Genomic DNA, 18,294 nt, shown 5'->3' on the forward strand with positions numbered 1-18,294 from the left:
AAGCACTCCAAATCTGTCAGATTGCGAGGGCATCTCTTGTTTACAGCCCTCTTCATGTCAACCCACAAATTTTCTATTGGATTAAGGTCTGGGCTCTGGCTGGTCCATACCAAAACTTTAATTTTCTACTGGTGAACCCATTCTTTTGTTGATTTGGATGCATGCTTGGGGTGATTGTCATGTTGAAAGGTGAAGTTCCTCTTCATCTTTAGCTTTCTAGCAGATGCCTAAAGGTTTTGGGCCAAAAGTGACTGATATTTGGAACTGTTCATAATTCCCTCCATCTTGACTAAAGCCACAGTTCCAGCTGAAGAAAAGCAATCCCAAAGCATGATACTGCCACCACCATACTTCACTGTACGGATGGTATTCTTTTGGTGGTGCGCAGTGTTGTTTTTGCTCCAAACATACCTTTTGGAATTGGGGCCAGAAAGTTTGACCTTGGTCTCATAAGAACATAACACATTTTTCCACATGCTTTTGGGAGACTTTTTTTAGCCAGGCCTGGATGTTGTTCTGTGTAAGAAAAGGCTTCTGTCTTGCAACCCTACCCCATTGTCCAGACATATGGAGAATACAGGGTATTGTTGTCACATGTAGTACACATTCAGTACTTGACAGAGATTCCTGCAGCTCCTTAACTGTTGCTGGAGATCTCTTGACAGCCTCTCTGACCAGTTTTCGTCTTGTCTTTTCATCAGTTATGAAGGGACATCCAGTTCTTTGCCACAGCATTGTTGTCCCATATTTTCTCCACTTTTTGATGACTGTCTTCACTGTGTTCCATGGTATATCAAATGTTGTAGAAATTTTTTTGTACCCTTCTCCTGACTGATACCTTTCAACAAAGAGATCCCTTTGATGCTTTCTAAACTCTCTGTGAACCATGGCGTTTGCTGTAGCAGGCAACTGAGTAAATGTCAAAAAAATCTTACTAGGACAGTTGAACTTTATTTGGGGTTAATCAGAGTCTCTGCTTCAACAAAGTATTAGTTTAAGGATGTGCACACTTATGCAACCAGCATATTGTAGTTTTTTTATTTTATTTTTTTATTTTTTCCCCTAAAAATTTGTTTGTTTTTCAATTGAATTGTACAGGTTATAGGTCACATTAAAATTGGGAAAAGTTTTGAAATGATTTATTGTGGTCTCATCTTTTTATATCACAAAAACCTAGCATTTTAACAGGGGTGTATAAGCTTTTTATATCCTCTGTATATTTTGCCGACTTTTGCTGAGTTGTGTTCAATGAATGGACTGTGGAATTTTGCATCACAGATAAAATGTGACTGAGTGAAAAGAAATGTACTCTGTGATATTTAGTCAGTGGTACATCCTCACCATTATCATTCTTCTGTAATTTAGCAAATGATAGCCCATTAACAGGAGGTAATGCCCATCAGACATAATGGTTGTAATGGTTAAAGCACACTCTCCTCTGCTTTTCACAACCTTGTTTATATTTGTAACCTTGGTTACCAATTTTATAATAGATTAAGCCTAAATTAGCAGTACTACAGATGATATAATTTGCACTGTCATATAATATTCCACACATGTGTGTGTATATATCTACTATATATGGAGGATACATTGATTTTGTTAAATGGTTATAATTTTGAATCATAGATGATCAACCACAAAAGGCTGAAAGTCATATGCATTTGCTGCCAGCTATTTTAGATGTATGAAAAAGAAGTAGCTTGATATATGAGATTGCAGTACATCTGGGACTGAGTTTTTGTCCTGTCCTCACTGTAGTGTGTCCTCCAAGTTAGAATATACGAGAGCTGCATGGAATGAATTTTATGTTTTTGTGTTTTGACCTTTTATTGGTTGCTCGTTTGCAATTTGATCTTATGGTCCTTATATATAATTAATGTATTCCATGTGTGTGTGTGTGTGTGTGTGTGTGTGTGTGTGCGTGTGTGCGTGTGTGCGTGTGTGCGTGTGTGTGTGTGTGTGTGTGTGTGTGTGTGTGTGTGTGTGTGTGTGTGTGTGTGTGCGCGCGTGTGCATGTTTGTACTTGTACATGTGTATACTTATTGGGATTCTTCTAAGCTGCTTACATTTGTCTGCCATTATCATCTTAGTTTTACTGTGTTTTTTTTTATAATTCTGAGCTAGAATTTTTCTATGTTGCACTTGATAAAATTTGATATTTGTAGTATAAATACAGATAAGGCACTTCATGGTCTAGAATCAAAGTCTACTGCATTAACATGATGCAAATGTAATGCCAAGTCAGCAGAAAACACAGTACGGCAAAGCATAGTTTAATAAAGATATGGGTACATATAGCACAAGGTATGCAGACAACTGCACTGCTGGAAGGTAAATGATTTGAAGATTCTCACAAAACTGTAAACATGAAACTTCATAAATTAAGCAAAGGTATGGAGCCCAAACTCAGCAAAGAAAGGTAAAATATGTAACCTTATTCAATATTGAGGGAACTGTGTGAGAATGAGAAATGCAGCAGGTAGCACAAGCTTCTCACTAGTAATGGCAAGATGATGGCAAATTCACCAAAGGAAAAATAGTACATAGAATGATAAAAGTGAATTGGTGCCCAGAAAGCCAGTCACATTATTAGTTCATTAAAAGGGGTGGAAGGTGGATTACAATTACAAGAACTCTAAAAGGAATAGGCAGGCATTCAGATAACTTATATAGTCGTGGTGGATATTCAAATGACAATGCAAAAAAAAAAAAGCTTCACTCACACAGTTAGGCAAACAGAAGCATGCCATGATTACTATAATTCAGAATTATTGCAGGATGTGCATGTATAAAAATCAGCAACTGCTCATGTCCTCACCTCACAGGACAGGAGTCTCTACTACTACAATTATTAATAAATGGTCATGGACAGCTATGCTAATGAAGTTCATTGCAGTGAAGCAGGCACAGATGGTCTAAATACACCTGTGTGCAATGATGTAGAAGCGTGATATGGGCTTACCATTTCCAAAGGTTATAGCCCTGTGCATGTCAAACAAAGCAAACGTGTAATAGAATGGGAAGAGGCCAAGAAGACGTTTGGATTGCAGGCTGGTGAGTGCTTTCCCTATTAAAGATTGTTATCAGGCAAATCTTAAATGAAAGACCTGCATTGGTTAAGTTTTTAACTGAATGTAGAACAGAAGTTGCTTTAAAAAAAAGGGATAATTAGCATAGCATGCAAAATATTGCATGGCAACTATAGGAATCAATCAGAAGAGCTCAGAAAAGATTGCAAAGAGAGATTAGATATGCAATTCACTACGAAATAATGGGAGGATATATGTATGGCTTCCAAATATGCAACAACATATAGAAGATTTAGGATTTTTCCCTGAAAGTGTTTGCATAGATACTTTCATACCACAAGCAGACTGCAAATAATTTTTCCTCAGGTAGATGGTAAATGAAGGCGGTGTGATGCGGAAGAAAGAGGCAACTGGGAACATATGTTTTGGGACTGTAATGAGTTGGCAGACTAAAAATTCCCAACAAAGTACTCTGTCATGAATACTGGGTGAGTAAATGAATGTAATGAACGATACAATTTTGGAGCTGGGATACAGGACCTCAATTGCCTAGTCACATTAAGGCCTTGTTAAGTTTACTTCTGTAGGCTGCCAAAAAAGCAATTACTAGAAAATGGGAATCAAAAATCTAAACCAACTCTACTTGAAGGAGTTAATATTATAGCAGAGATAAAAGAACAGAATGTGATATCTTTAGAAAAGTGTAGGAGTAAATTACATAGAAAAAATGGAAGTTGTGGGGATAGTACATGCAGAAAAATATTTTAGAGGAGGAATGAGATTTAACAGAAGACAGGAATTGAATAATTTATGTAATGTTGCTTATATTATACATCATATATATTATTATATATCCTATTATGTTTGTAAATGTGAACATGTTAATATGGTTTGATTACTTTTATATAAATGTAAGTTTGCCTATGTTACAGGTGATAATTCAATAAATGTATTAAAAAGAAAGGAAAAAAAACAAGCAAACAAAAACATATCACAACACAAAAGATAATACTGACAGCACATACAACAGACATGCAATCACCCACAGCAGCCTCTAAAGAAATTATAAGTTTTGCTTGTTTAGGGGGAGAGGTTGGCATAATGGTTATTGTCTTTACCTCACTGATACACTGTACAGGGCTTGCTTATGACCTCTGGTTATTGGCTAGGCTTCTAATAGTGTGCAGACTGATAGCCTAGCATCTACCCATGAACCTAGAATACACTGGGATTTGTTGGATTAAATAAGAATACAAAATCAAGAAGATGTATTTTATTAACAGTAAAAGTATGTATTAAACACAGTACTGTGTTCAGTGAACATGAAATGTTTACTCTGCTGTTCTGTACATCCCCACCTAATCTCTACTTCTGATAAACCATGACTGTCTAAGTGCAACAGGACATCTCTAATGTTACAGATGCCTAGGCCATTGTACAAATGACTGCAGTGCTCATCAGTATGTGGGATGCAGTGTGCCCTGTGCATGTGAGCTGCCAGTTTATACCAGGCATTAGTGGGAAGGTTTCCTTATGACACAATAGGTACCTACAGCTGGACCCTACTGCACTCAAGCACCTGTTCACAAAGAGCCATAACAGGTAATGGCAGCCCAATGACAAAGGACAGACATTCCTCAGCTAAGCAACCCTGGGTACTGTGCTAAGCATGTGAGTCTCCTACAATATACCCAATCATACATAACCAAATATGTCTTAATTTGCCAACATACTTTCAGTGTGACATACTTACCTATGGCTGTGAGACTGTAGATGTCAGTGACATGTACAGCATGTGGCAGTAGGTTTGTAGTGCAATCATTACCAAGCAGTTTGTTATACACTTATGTCTGCAGGGCATACCACTGGTACCATGACACGTATATTATTTTTGTAAGAAAGACATGCAGATGACAGTCTCTTGGCAGGATCTAATAATCAGACCAACATTTGGATTATGTTACAGTCCTAGGATGCAGTGATGCTGTACACTTCCCTCTTAGGTGGGCATACATTTTTTTTTTCAAACACCTTTATTGAATTATTACTTGTGACATAAGCAAATTTACATTAATATAAAAGTAATCAAACTATATTAACACGAATACCAGCAACAACCAAGAAAAGGAACAGTAATACTGAAAGCAAATAAAACTAGTAAAATAATAGATTAAAAAAGTCAGTAAAGGTGGAGACACTTTATTAAAATAACAAAATGTGCAGAGATGAGTGCTTTTGTAACACAGCTGCTTCTTCAGATCTAACAATATAATTAAAACACAAAACAAAGTCAATAGTATCATTATTCTCAGACCATTGAGCTAATTTCCGGATTCCGGCGTGTAGCTCACAAGACATTTCCCTGCAAGTTACATCGCTGAAACCAAACGGCTGCAGCAGCACTTTGCCGTAGTGCAATTTGGCTGAAAAGCATAGCCGCTGCAGCTGTAATCTATGAACGGGCAGATACAGCCGTACGGGATGTGTAACACATGCCTTCGTCCCATTCAAGGAATGCATTTATTTAATTATTTATTTATTTTGTTGTCAGGACAACAAAATAAATAAATAATTAAATAAATGCATTCCTTGAATGAGAAGAAGGAATGTGTTACACATCCCGTACGGCTGTATCTGCCCATTCATAGACTACAGCTGCAGCGGCTATGCTTTTCAGCCAAATTGCACTACGGCAAAGTGCTGCTGCAGCCGTTTGTTTTCGGCGATGTAGCTCGTAGGGAAATGTCTTGTGAGCTACACGCCAGAATCCCTAATTTCCTTAAACATTGCTTAGTATCTAACAATACGGTGTCAACAGTCTCAATAACTGGGCGAAGTTGCTTCTCTACAAATATTAATATAAGTTCCATATTCCAAACTCTCCCAGAGACAATAGGCCTCATGACAGGATTATGTACAGAGTGCCTAGAAGTTAAATGGATTTTTATGCTTGCAGCTAATAGAGGGTATTGGTTGAATGGCAATGTTCCTTTAAAACCAACTCTTAAATCTAGAGGTTTGAAACAATGATTGGTTGCTGCTTAACTGATTTTATTATATAAGTTGTGTGCTTTAATTATATTGTTAGATCTGAAAAAGCAACTATTTTATGAAAGTGTTAATCTCTGCACATTTTATTTTAATAAAGTGTTTCTGCCTTTAATGACTTTTTTGATTTGTTATTAAACTATATTAACATTGCAAACATTATATTTCACATATACTGCTATATATCATATAATCTAAGCAATATTGCATACATTATTCAATTCCTCCCTTTTTTTAAACAAAAAAAATCTTTATTAAAACATCACTTACTACATAGGCAATCATACATTTATATAAATGAAAACAAACACCACACTTGATACAATCCTAGTTGCAAGTATTTTACATTAAAATCATATTGACATGCTCACAGTTACAAATACATCACATAAAATCTACCCAGTCATTCTCACTCAAACATTATATAGCTCATTTAAATCCTGCTGCCTTTTAGACCTCATTACTAATTCCTTCCTTGTATGTATTGTTCCCACAACACTCATTTTTTCCTATGTAGTTTCCTCCAAACTTTTTCTAATGGTCTCAGTTCCAGTTGTTTTATCTCTGTTACTATATTCACTACATCCAGTATACTTGTTTTAGATTTTGATTTTCATTTTCTAGTAATTGCCTTTTTGGCAGCCACTAATATTAAATACAGTGAGGACTTACCATGCCTAGGCAATTCCGATTATGTATCATAGCTCTGTAATCATCTCCCTCATCAGGCCAATCTGCTCACCGAGCATCTCTGACAGTGCATTCCACAGGGAATCCTTAAAGTTTGCCAACTCACCCTATTCCCAGAAAATATATTCCCAATTACCTGTTTCTTCCCCTTCACACCTCCAACATTTACTGCCTGCCTGAGAAAAAAATGTCTCATTAGTCTACTTGGGATATAAACATATCTATGTACACATCTCCAGGCAAAGATTCTAAATCTTCTAGAGTTTGTTTCATATCTGGGAGACATACATATATCCTCCCATTGTTTCTTTGTGAATTGCTTATCCATTCACTCTTCCCAATCATTTCTAGCCTCCTCTAATTGATTCTGAAAGTTATCATGCAATATATTTTATGCTCTACTAATTATTCATTTTTTAATGGCAGCTTCTGTTCTAGATTCTATTAAACACTCTACCAGTGCTGGTCTTTCATTTAGGACCCATTATTTATTTCTTTTTGCCTATACTCTGATATCAATCCCTGATAGGGAAGACAATCTCTCACTTGCAGTCCAGATAAATGATTAGCGTCTTCCCATTCCATCATCTTTCCCTGTCTAGTCATTTGCTCCCAATACCTTGGTTCCTTTGCCAGTTTTCTATAATAAAGTCCATTTCCCTTTTGCCTGTTGTCTGTATTCCTAATTGCAGTCATCCCTATTGGCAGAAGTTTCTTTCTCCATTCCCATGTTCATTTGGTTCTCAGTATACTATCTGCTACTTTATGGATATAATATTCTACATGATTATTGTTATTCTCCTTAAAAGCTTGCATCCAAAATCACAGTCCCTCCTTGCTTCTTGAGCTTCCTCCATGTTTCATCATCATCCCTTACCACTTTGAATTATAGTTTTCTGCTTGTGCTATGTATAGGAGTCTTAACTGTGTAGCTCTGAAATCCCCCTTCAAATTAGGTAGTTCCAATCTGCCCTATTTATTTATTTATTTATTTATTTATTTATTTCATTTGTGAACCAGGTAGTGTACGGCTGGGCCAGAAGTCCGTTTTCAGTGGAGACCCAGGGAGAAAAACTCCAAAGTGGATTACAATAGTATTTACATATGACATATGCAAGTTACATTAATTGTAGGACATACACAGGAATGCAATTTACAAGTTATTACAGTAGTGTTAAAAAAAAATCAGGAAGTAAAAAAGTTAGACATATTAAAAATATTGAGCAATTATAAGCAATTATCAAAGTGTATCAAGCATTGTCATTTCTCCATACTTCATTCTATTCTTCCGGATTCTTTTGGGAGAAAGATTCAAAGAAGCCAGGAGATACTGAGAAAGGGAGGAAAATAGAGGATATAAATATTTGCGGGTACAGATGTTTAGCCTAGGTTAGTACAGGAGCAGAGCCTATGTTTAGAGAAATGTTCTTTTAGGGTCTGTTTAAATGATAGTGTGTTATTGATGGTGAGAATATGCTGTGGAAGAGAGTTCCATTGCTTGGCTATGTCACGAGAGAATAGGGAGATGCCATAAGCATTTTGGGCTTTAGTAACTTTTAACAATATTTTTTCAGCAGATCTAAGGGATTTTAGGTTGCTATAGAGTTGGACTAGATCTGATAGAGCTGGGAGCTGTCAGGCTTGTATATGACTATGTGGGTGGTTAGTAGTTGTGTCAGGGAGAGGAGATGAGGGAGCTCTAACCAGTTTAGTTGATTTAATGCAGTACAGTGGTGAGACTGATTTGTAGTGAATTTTGCAATTTTGTTATAGCAGGATTCGAGGCTATTTAGGTCAGATATGTGAAGGTTGGTAAATATTTGAGAGCAATATAGAAGGGAAGATAATAGATGGGTTTGAGCAGTATCATGTCTGGCTTGGTCAGTGAGAAATGGTTTTGCTCTGTAGAGTGAACCCAGTTTGGCATGCACCTTTTTAATGGTTAGAGCAAGGTGTTTATCAAACCTAAGTCCACTATCAATTGTAACACCAAGAAGTTTTGTATGTTCTACTGGCTCTATTATAGTGCCATTGGAAGAGGAAATAAAGATAGGAGGTAGATTTTTAGATGTTGGGTTTTGGTGGAAGACAATAAGCATGTTTTTTTTGGGGTTAAGTATAAGTGGATGGAGTGTTAGTTTGCTATACTGTGGAGGGCTGCTTGATTTTTTTTTCTTGAAGTTCTTTGATAGTGGGTGCAGAGCAGATCAGGGAAGCATCATCAACATATTGTACAATTGGGGGTGGGTTAGCTGCAGTATGAGGTCATTAGTAAAGATAGTGAATAGGAGTGGACCAAGGATTGAGCCTTGTGGGACCCCAACTCTTACAGGGAGCTGAGTGGAGAGTTTATTTTCCCATAGAGTGGCTTATTTTCTGCCAGTCACATAGCTATGAAACCATTTTAGGGTTTCAGAACTGGAGTGATAGATGGCTAGTTTGTTTAGAAGTATTTGATGCGACACAGTGTCAAATTATTTTGACATGTCTAGAAAGGTAGCAGATACTAGTTGTTTTTTGCTTTTAAGTTGGTATACAGTATCAGTAAACCTGATGAGTGCTGTACTGATACAATGCTTGGGCTGGAAACCATATTGTATTTTGGGTAATAGATTATTGGTCAGGAAATGGTCTAATATCTGTATGTGTATACATTTTTCTAATATTTTGGCGAGTGGGGACAGAATGACTCTGGGACTATAGTTGGATATATCAGTTGAGTGGCCGCCTTTATGTAAGGGTATTATGTGCGATATTTTCCAAAGGGATGGTACATACTGTTCAGAGATAGAATGGTTGATTACAACAGTTCTAGGGTAAGCAATAGAAGGAGCTACTAGTTGAAGAAAGTCACTAGGTAGCTGGTCAGCAGCTAGGGTGCAAAGTTTTAATTTGGTGCTAAGAGTTTTAATATAGTTGGTCTGAACTGGTTTTACTTGGAGAAAGGTAGTGTTTTTGTCAGGAGTCTGAGGTATAGTACGAGTAGAACTAGGGGTGTTGCAAGTAGGAAGGTTATTGAGTTAATAAAGTGGGAGTTAAATTGAGTGGCTATGGACTCATTTTGGTTGATCACTGTTGGGGCTGGGTAGTGGGTTTTCCTGGGTTGAGAAGGAAATTTATTGTTTGCCAGAATCTTTTGGGATTGTTCTGGTATTTTAGTTGATTTGCATGGAAGTAGGTTTTTTGTCCTGTTTAATTAGTTTTTTAGCCTGATTTCTATGTTGCTGGTAGGAAGTGAGGTTTTCTTTAGTTTTACTACTTTGATAGTGAGACCAGGCTCTATCTCTTTGTTTTAGTAAATGAAGAGTGCCTTTTGATAGGCAAGGAAGCCTGTTAGAGTTGGTGCGTATTTTTCTTATGGGGGCTAGTTCATTAAGTATTTGAAGGAAGGAGATATTGAAGTACTGAACTGCGCTATCAAGTGGAAGATGTTTCAAAGGTGTCCAATCACACTGTAAAATTTGAGAGTTAAATAAAGAAGGCAGAAATGTTTTTTGTTGCAAATGTAGCAAAAAGAAATATTGGAGAAATTCTTTAAATGCTTTCTAACCAAGTAGGTAGGGAAGTGATCACTTAGTGTGTCAGGGAGACACCCAGCATCATATGTAATATTGGACTTGTTAGTTAATATCCAGTCTCACCTCACAGCGAGAGGTTCTCTGGTTTGATCCACAGCTGGGGTGCTTTTTGTGTGGAGTCTGCATGTCCTCCCTGTGATCGCATGGGTTTCCTCCAGTTGCTCCAGTTTCCTCCCACATCCCAAAGACATGCTGTAGGTGGATTGGACACTCTAAATTGGCCCTAGGTGTGAGTGCATGTGTGGGTGTGTGCCTTCTGTGGAAGGTTGGGAGCTGGCCTGGCAACTCAGCACCGTAAAACTCCACTGCCAATAATGAGGAGACAGGTGATCTGCTGTTGCGACCCCTAATCGGGAAAAGCCGAAAGAAGAAGAAGAAGTAGTTAATATCTGGTCTAGAGTGGATTGTCTCTTGGAGTGTTTGTCAATGCATGTGGGGAGGCTGATTCTTTGGGAGAAATTATAAAGATTAATGAAGTTTGTAGGAGTAGCAGAAGAGCAGGTGGTCCAGTCAAGATTGAAGTCTCCTAGTATTATAGTTTCATGGGCAAAGTTTGTAGAGGCCCATTCTAGGATGTTTTCTATATTTTGGAGATTTCTTTCCAGGGGGCAGGTAAGTAGCTATAAAGATAATGGACTTGTGGTTATTAAGTTCAAGGCATGCTATTAAAATTTCAAGGTTAGGGATATCAGGTGGGGGAAGTGTCAAGGTATGTCAAACTAAAATTTTCTTTAAATAATATGGCAATACCACCTCCATGTTTAGCTACTCTTAAGTTCTAAGGATACTGTAGCCATTAGTAAGAAATTCTTCAGATTTGATGTGGGGGCTTAAGCCAAGTTTCAGTAATGACAAATATATCTGGGTTGCACAGTGTAATAGTGGCCTGAAATTCATGGACTTTGCTCATTAGGCTTCTTAGGCTGGCATTTATTTTAAGCAAGTCAATATTACCTGTTTTTAGTAGTAGACAAGGTGTGGGATTAGTGGATATTTCAGTGTAATAGGTTTGGGAGGAAAGGGTTGGGCCTGGATTAGGATGGATATCACACTGGAGATTGATGTGGGTAAGGCAATGGAGGGTAAAATATTTCAATTTGGAAAACAGACTGTGCTAGATATATAAAGAGGTGTTAGAATTTTGGGCATAGTAATATCTAAGAGAGAAATGTAGAGTAGGGGAGGTATTATAGAGGTATGGTGAGATACAGATAGTAGGTCTGACATGCTGGTGGTCATCAATTATGGGCAATGTTGGAGAGTGATTTTCAGGGGGAAGATTAGATGAGAAGGAGGTAGCATGGAGGCAAGCAGTAGCAGGGCTAATAGTACATGGAGAGGTAAAGCATAGTTTATATGATACATTGTAGAGTAAGTGGATGGATGCTTATCTATTTTAAATGTTGCTAATAAAGTGTGAAAAAAGAAAAAGAAATGATAATAAGGGTGTGTAGTAATAGATAGAGTAGAAGGTGAGGAAGGACAATAAATGTGTCAGTTGGAGATGAGAAGTAGTGATAGGTAGAGAATAGTGCGAGGAAGTATGGTGTACAGATTAGTATAGGGTTGGCTGTTTGAGAAATGAGGTGTGATTTTCTGCCTGTGGGTTCTGGTTAGAGAAGGGAGGGACTGGTTAGCTATAAGTTACAGGAGAATGGGGGTGGGTGGGAATGGGTGAAGGGCAGAGGACCGGAGTGAGCCCGAGCATAGCGAGGGCGAACGGAGCGGCCCTAGACAGAGGGTGAGAAATCCGCTCTGTGAGAGACAATCAGTCGCTCTCAGTAAAGATAAGAGTCAAGGATAGAATTTATTGAGTAGAGGAAGAAATAGGTAAACATTACATCAATAGAGTTGTAGGGAAAGGATGGAAAAATAAGAGAGAAAAAAGAAATAAACAGGTAATTTAAAGACAAGTTTGTCAACAGTAAGACAGGGTGAGAGTCAAGGGGCTAGCAGTAAAAGGCTGGCAAACAGGTTCATAGTAGGAGAAATAAGTTAAGGGATAAGTAAGAAACTGAAATGTAAGAGGGTAAACTAGACATTATTCAGAGAGAGTGGGAAGGGTTATCTTTAGGTGGAAAGAGAGACTAGAGAAAAAAAGAAGTAAACTAAGAGACAGGAAAGGTAGAGGAGAGTGAAGGAAAAAAAAAACAAGCGATCCTAGGGGACCTATCAAAGGCGGGCAAAGGTTGGTTTGCTGGCATCCCTTACTATAAGCGAGAAACACCATGTTCAGAGCTTAATACCTGGAGTTTGCAGCTAAATTGGTTAATACAGAATGAACTGCACAATTAACATACATATGCTGTTTGGAGTGGCTTTTTTCTAGGGTGGTGTTGGGTCCAGAAATAGCTTGAGCAGCTGTTAGTCAGCAAGGTCCCAGTAGTCTTGGGGTTAATGCTCTGGGGCAGGAGGCCGGAAAATAGTATAAAGGGATGAAAAGTAAGATATTGTAAAAGTCAATAAATATTTATGCTAACAGCTAAGAAATACAGTGAGGTAGCTATAGTAGAGGAGAACAATAACATTCAGTAAGCTCGTTCCATTAGGTCAGCTAATCCCACTTGACTCTTGCTGTCTTCCCCTCCCAGATAAAATCCTTTAGGTCTTTACTAATTGCTACCTACAACTTCTCCTCTGGTTGATAAAAATATGCCTGCCCTGTGTATACAATAAAGTGACTAATAACATTTTAACAGCTTGTAATTACTATTCATATCCATATAGAGAGCTAGCAATTTCTCAGTTTTTGTGTTATCTTTTGTTTAGTCTCTTCTTGCATATCCTTAGCTGCCAGACTCGAATCAGTTTTAATCCATACTCCTAAATATTTCATTTTATCATGTCCCCATAAATATGACCATTCCTGAACCAGATTATGTGTGGGCACATAATTTACCGCTATTGCCTTTATGTTACCTTCACTAATTTTGTATCCCAAAAAGATCTGAAACGGTCTCAGTATGCTCCACGACACTGTAATGTCTTTGTTTTGGTTTTGTCAGGTACAAAATAATATCATCTGCAAATAAAGCCAGCTTTTCTTGAATATCATGCCAATTATATTCTTGAATTTCTGAGTCCCTTATTTTCTTTGCCAATGGTTCTAAATATAATGAAAATAATAAATGGGAAAGATGACACCCCTGCCTGGTTCCTCTGCTCAAGCAGAAATTATTAGAGATGACCCCACCTACTTTAATTTTCACCCCAATCTCTCATATATTCTCCTAATCAACCTTGTAATTTTCTCAGGAAATGCCCTGCTCATAAAGTCCCAGCTTACCCTGTCAAATGCTCTCTCCATCAAGACCCACTAATAATAATGGTATTTTCTTACATTCTGCTTCCCTCTGGATCATCAGTGTTCTGTTAATGTTGTCAAATATTTGCCTCCCCTCCAAAAAATCACATTGATCCATACCTATCAGTTTTGGCATTTCTTTTGACATTCTTTTAGCCATTATGGGCACGAGCACTTTATAATCATGGTTTAGCATTAAAATGTTCCTGTATGAAGTTGGATCTGATGGATCTTTACCCTCTTTAGGTATTACAGCTACCACTGCTTTCTTCCAGGACAGTTTCTCCTCCTTAAGATATGTTAAAGAAAACCTTCCAGTTCTTTATTATTTTTTTCCTCCTAGCTTCCAAATTTCCACAAGAGTACCATTTATTCCTGGGGACTTTCCTGTGCTCTAGTGTTATCAAAAAGTTGCTTAACAGCAGCCTTTCTAAGCTTATGCATATTATCTCGGTAATCCCTTATTTTCTGCCAAGCATTCTGCAGTTGATCCTCATCTTGTTCTGTGAGATTCCCCCTATCATGCGATACTTTAACATTTGTCAGTCCCTCTAAATAATTCTTGTTGCTTCTTAAACATATCTCCCTTTATTTTATTTCCACACTATTTTTAAACTCCATCTTAATTTTATAATAGTTATTGGATGGGTATGAAGACAGGGTGGGCATACATTTATTGGTCAGATAGCAATGCATCTCCCACTGCATCACACACCCAGCAAATTGAAGATATGGCATACCAACTATCCCCTCTGGCAATGTTTCCATTTTTAGTGATACCATTGTGACCTTAGCAGGTGCAGACAAGGGCACTATATCTGACATATAGATACAGTCCCTGACATGCATGCAAATCTTGGCATAAAACAACATATATGGAGCGTTGTCATTTGGGTACAATCTGCAACTGCTTATATGGAAATTGAGGTGGGTGGTATTGTGCATGGCCTTCTGGAAATATTGCAGGATGAGCATAATGTTATGATCTGCTTTGTGCACTCTATGGTGGGACATATCTCTGCTATGGCCACCTCCATGACAATGTTAAACAGTCTGTCCATGTGTGCCCTGAACAACCACTCCTACCCAAGTCAGTGGGCATGCACATACCCATAGCAGATGAACAGAATGATCATTTCTATGTATACAGTCTGCACTTGCCTTGTTTGAGGTTCTCATACTGATAGTAGTGTTGGGGACAGCCACATTGCAGAGTCACATGAAGATGGTCACTGCATGTACAAACACTACTCAGATCCTGTTCCACTAGCTCTGCCACATATATGTCCTATGAGGACATCAGGCCTGCACAGTCTTTATGGTATCAGAGTCATGCTGCAAAATTCAACAGTAACTGTCCCACTACAGCCAATTGACGTCTCCTACATTATAGTCATATACTTGCATGCTTCACATGCAGCAATGAAGAGATCATATTTAACACAGGTATCAACCCTCCCAAGGAGTCTCATCTCCACCTACATTAACCTGTGGTCTCTACCCCCTCTGATAGTGCAGACTGCAATGTTTCCATGTGCCCTAAGCACCTGATCAAATGTTTAAGTCTGTGACCCATTTCCTTCCCCTTTCTGTGTGGTGTAAGTGCAAATGCCTCATGCACAGTTTGGCTCAACCATACAGTACCTGTGATAGCTCAAAGATAACACTGCATGAATAATTTTGTTGTGAGTGATACCATACCGGGCAGGCAGCACAGTGGCACAGTTGATAGTATTGTCAACTCACACCAAGAGATTCTCTGGTTTGATTCTCAGCTAGGGTACCTTTTGTGTGGAGTCTGCATGTCCTTCCTATATCTGTGTGGGTTTCCTCCTGATGCTCCAGTTTCTGCCCACATTCCAAAGACATGCAGTAGGTGAACTGGACGCCCTAACTTATCCATAGGTGTGAGTGTGCATTTGAGTATGTAATGTGGAAGAACTACTGTGGCAGGGTTAACTAGCCAGCCGTGTAAACCTTGTCTCTACATGACTGTCACTACTGAAGTGGTACCCTGGCCCCATGTGCAAAAGTAGGAAAAAGGGGCTGTGGATGGATGGATGGATGGATGGATGGATGGATGGATGGATGGATGATTGGATGGATGGATGGATGGATGGATGGATGGATGGATGGATGGATGGATGGATGGATGGAAATGGATGGATGGATGGATAAATGGATGATACCATACAGGCACTGTGTTCATGATAGCTCCATTGCGTTGGACTATATGGTGGCACTTTGTCTGTGCTATCTTGCATCAGCTGCTTGCTGTCTACTACCATTTGTATAATAGTTGGTTGTCACTGAAAGTCACATTGGGTTCTACTGTTGCATCATTGGGGTGGTACTGGGGATACTATCTACCCTGCCTATCAATGGTTTGTCATGTTTTGTTGCATGTAGCACACTTTGAGTATTTGTTAGGCTGTAGATAGTACATACCACTTTGCTTCCCCACATGTGTTCAGGCAGCAGAAGTGACTTGCGAAATGCATGCTCAACCACATTTATTGATTGAATGTGGGCACTGTTATAATTCTTCAACCATGTTTCATGAGTTCCATATAAGGAGCCATCATCTAGGGCTCCAGGCAGCAACCCGCATTACCTGTAACATATTAGGAAAAGAAGGAGAGAATGATAGTGTTGTATTGCATATATGTAATGTATGTGACTGTGCATATGTAGTTGCATCACTAATCTTGCATTTACCTACTGTGTTGTTCTATGGCTGTCTCCATGCACAAAATAGTAACAGAAATGACCTGACTGACATACATTGAAATGATGGGAACTGTCATGGGGTACATATAGTGGGGAAAGGGGAGTGAAGTTTTCACAGAACTTGTCAGCCAACAGGTTAGCTATGTCCACAGGCTAAGTATATGTGTTATCATTAACTACCAGTTTGGCACAGATCTGGGCCTTTCCTTTTAGGTTACAGATTAAACTAAAGAATGCCTTATGATTTTCCTTAGTTGAGGAAGCTAATTTGGATTCATAGTTTGCTAAGGAGGACTTCACAAGAAGCCTCATTTTCTTATTTAAGCAGAAGAGGGAGTGTTTCCAGTTTAGGGCTTGCTCCATCTTACTCTTACACATGCTGTTCAGACATGTGAATTATTTGCCCTTGTGCATCACATACTACCTGGCACTTGATGTAATGGCAGACATTAATAACTACTGCTGAAAAGCTGTCAATGGATACTGGTCTGTGACATTATTACTACAAGAGTGTAGTCAATGGCTAACATAACCTTGGAAATGTGTGCCATGTTTGGAAGAAAAGCATAGTTGTGTCTCTCTCAAATAGTGCACTGTGAACACACAGATGTTCATCCTCATGTAGAAACAATGTATCAAGAATATTCTTGAGTATTCTAAAGGCTGACTGCTGTGAACCACCCAAGGTCCCAGTGTGTGTCCGAAAGTGCTACAAATGCCTTGCTATCCACAGGTACAGGACGTCTGCACATTACACCATTTGCTCTGTCGGCTGCTGAGAGACTATTATCTGTTGCTACAACATTTTGCTGCATAAGTGACCATGACATGTACCTGGGAGGCCACTGCTTAAGATAAACAAATGCATTGATTGTGATGCTGTAAACATTCTGACAGGAATTCACCATTTTTGGTATGCTCTTTACCTTTAAACTCAGATGTAAGCACCTGTGTAATGTTGTGCCTGAGGATTATGAATCATTATTTCCCTTCTGCTGTCATCATTTGTAAGTATGCACTCATTAGACTACAGTTCTTCATTCTCATGTCATCATACCTCCATTTGCATATTCCCTTTTCAGTTCCTTTTGACCTGTTGCCCCACAGCATACCGGAAAGTCCGGTGGTTTTCTTCATAAGAGAACACATTTAGAAACAAAGTCACACAGCTACCCACCAACTCTCACACACACACACGCACACACACGCACACACGCACACACGCACACACACACACACACACACACACACACACACACACACACACACACACACACACACACACACGCACGCACTTATGGAATAATCAAAGAAAATGGACCAGTTTAATTACATACCTCTCCAACAAATGTTTTTCTATGCATTGAAGAAAACTAATGAAGATGACCTAGACCTCACAATTAGTCCCAATCCATTTTTCTCCATTAGGATTTAAAATCTTACTGGAAGACATTTTTTTCTCTCACTACTAACTCTTTCCTGTAATGGGAGAAGTCTCTGTGGAGATCTTCACCAAATCTTAAAAAAATACAGAATCTGGGACAAAATAAAAAAAAAGAAAAAAGAAAAGAAAAGGAATCCAGAAATAAAAATGTTATTCTAGAAGCTGTAAGCATGATGGCTCCACTACCACCTTTCTGCAAGGGAATAATGGTGGCCATTTTCCATTTACCTGGAATGAAGTCAGTGCTTAGACTATAACAGAAAAGAGTACCCAATGGTATTGGTAATTCTTGATGGAGCCCATGTAGGACACAGCCTGGGGTGTTATCAAGTCCCATGGATGGTGTGTTTTTGGCCTTAGAGAGGGCATTTATGACCTGCTCTTCAGAGATACAAGGTAGGGGACATCTGGTAGGGATGTCATGGGGTACATATAGTAGGGAAAGGGGAGTGAAGTTTTCACAGAACT

This window comes from Protopterus annectens, chromosome 1.part0, assembly GCF_019279795.1.
Source record: "Protopterus annectens isolate FY-2018-M chromosome 1.part0, PAN1.0, whole genome shotgun sequence".
NCBI classification, from domain to species: domain Eukaryota; kingdom Metazoa; phylum Chordata; order Ceratodontiformes; family Protopteridae; genus Protopterus; species Protopterus annectens.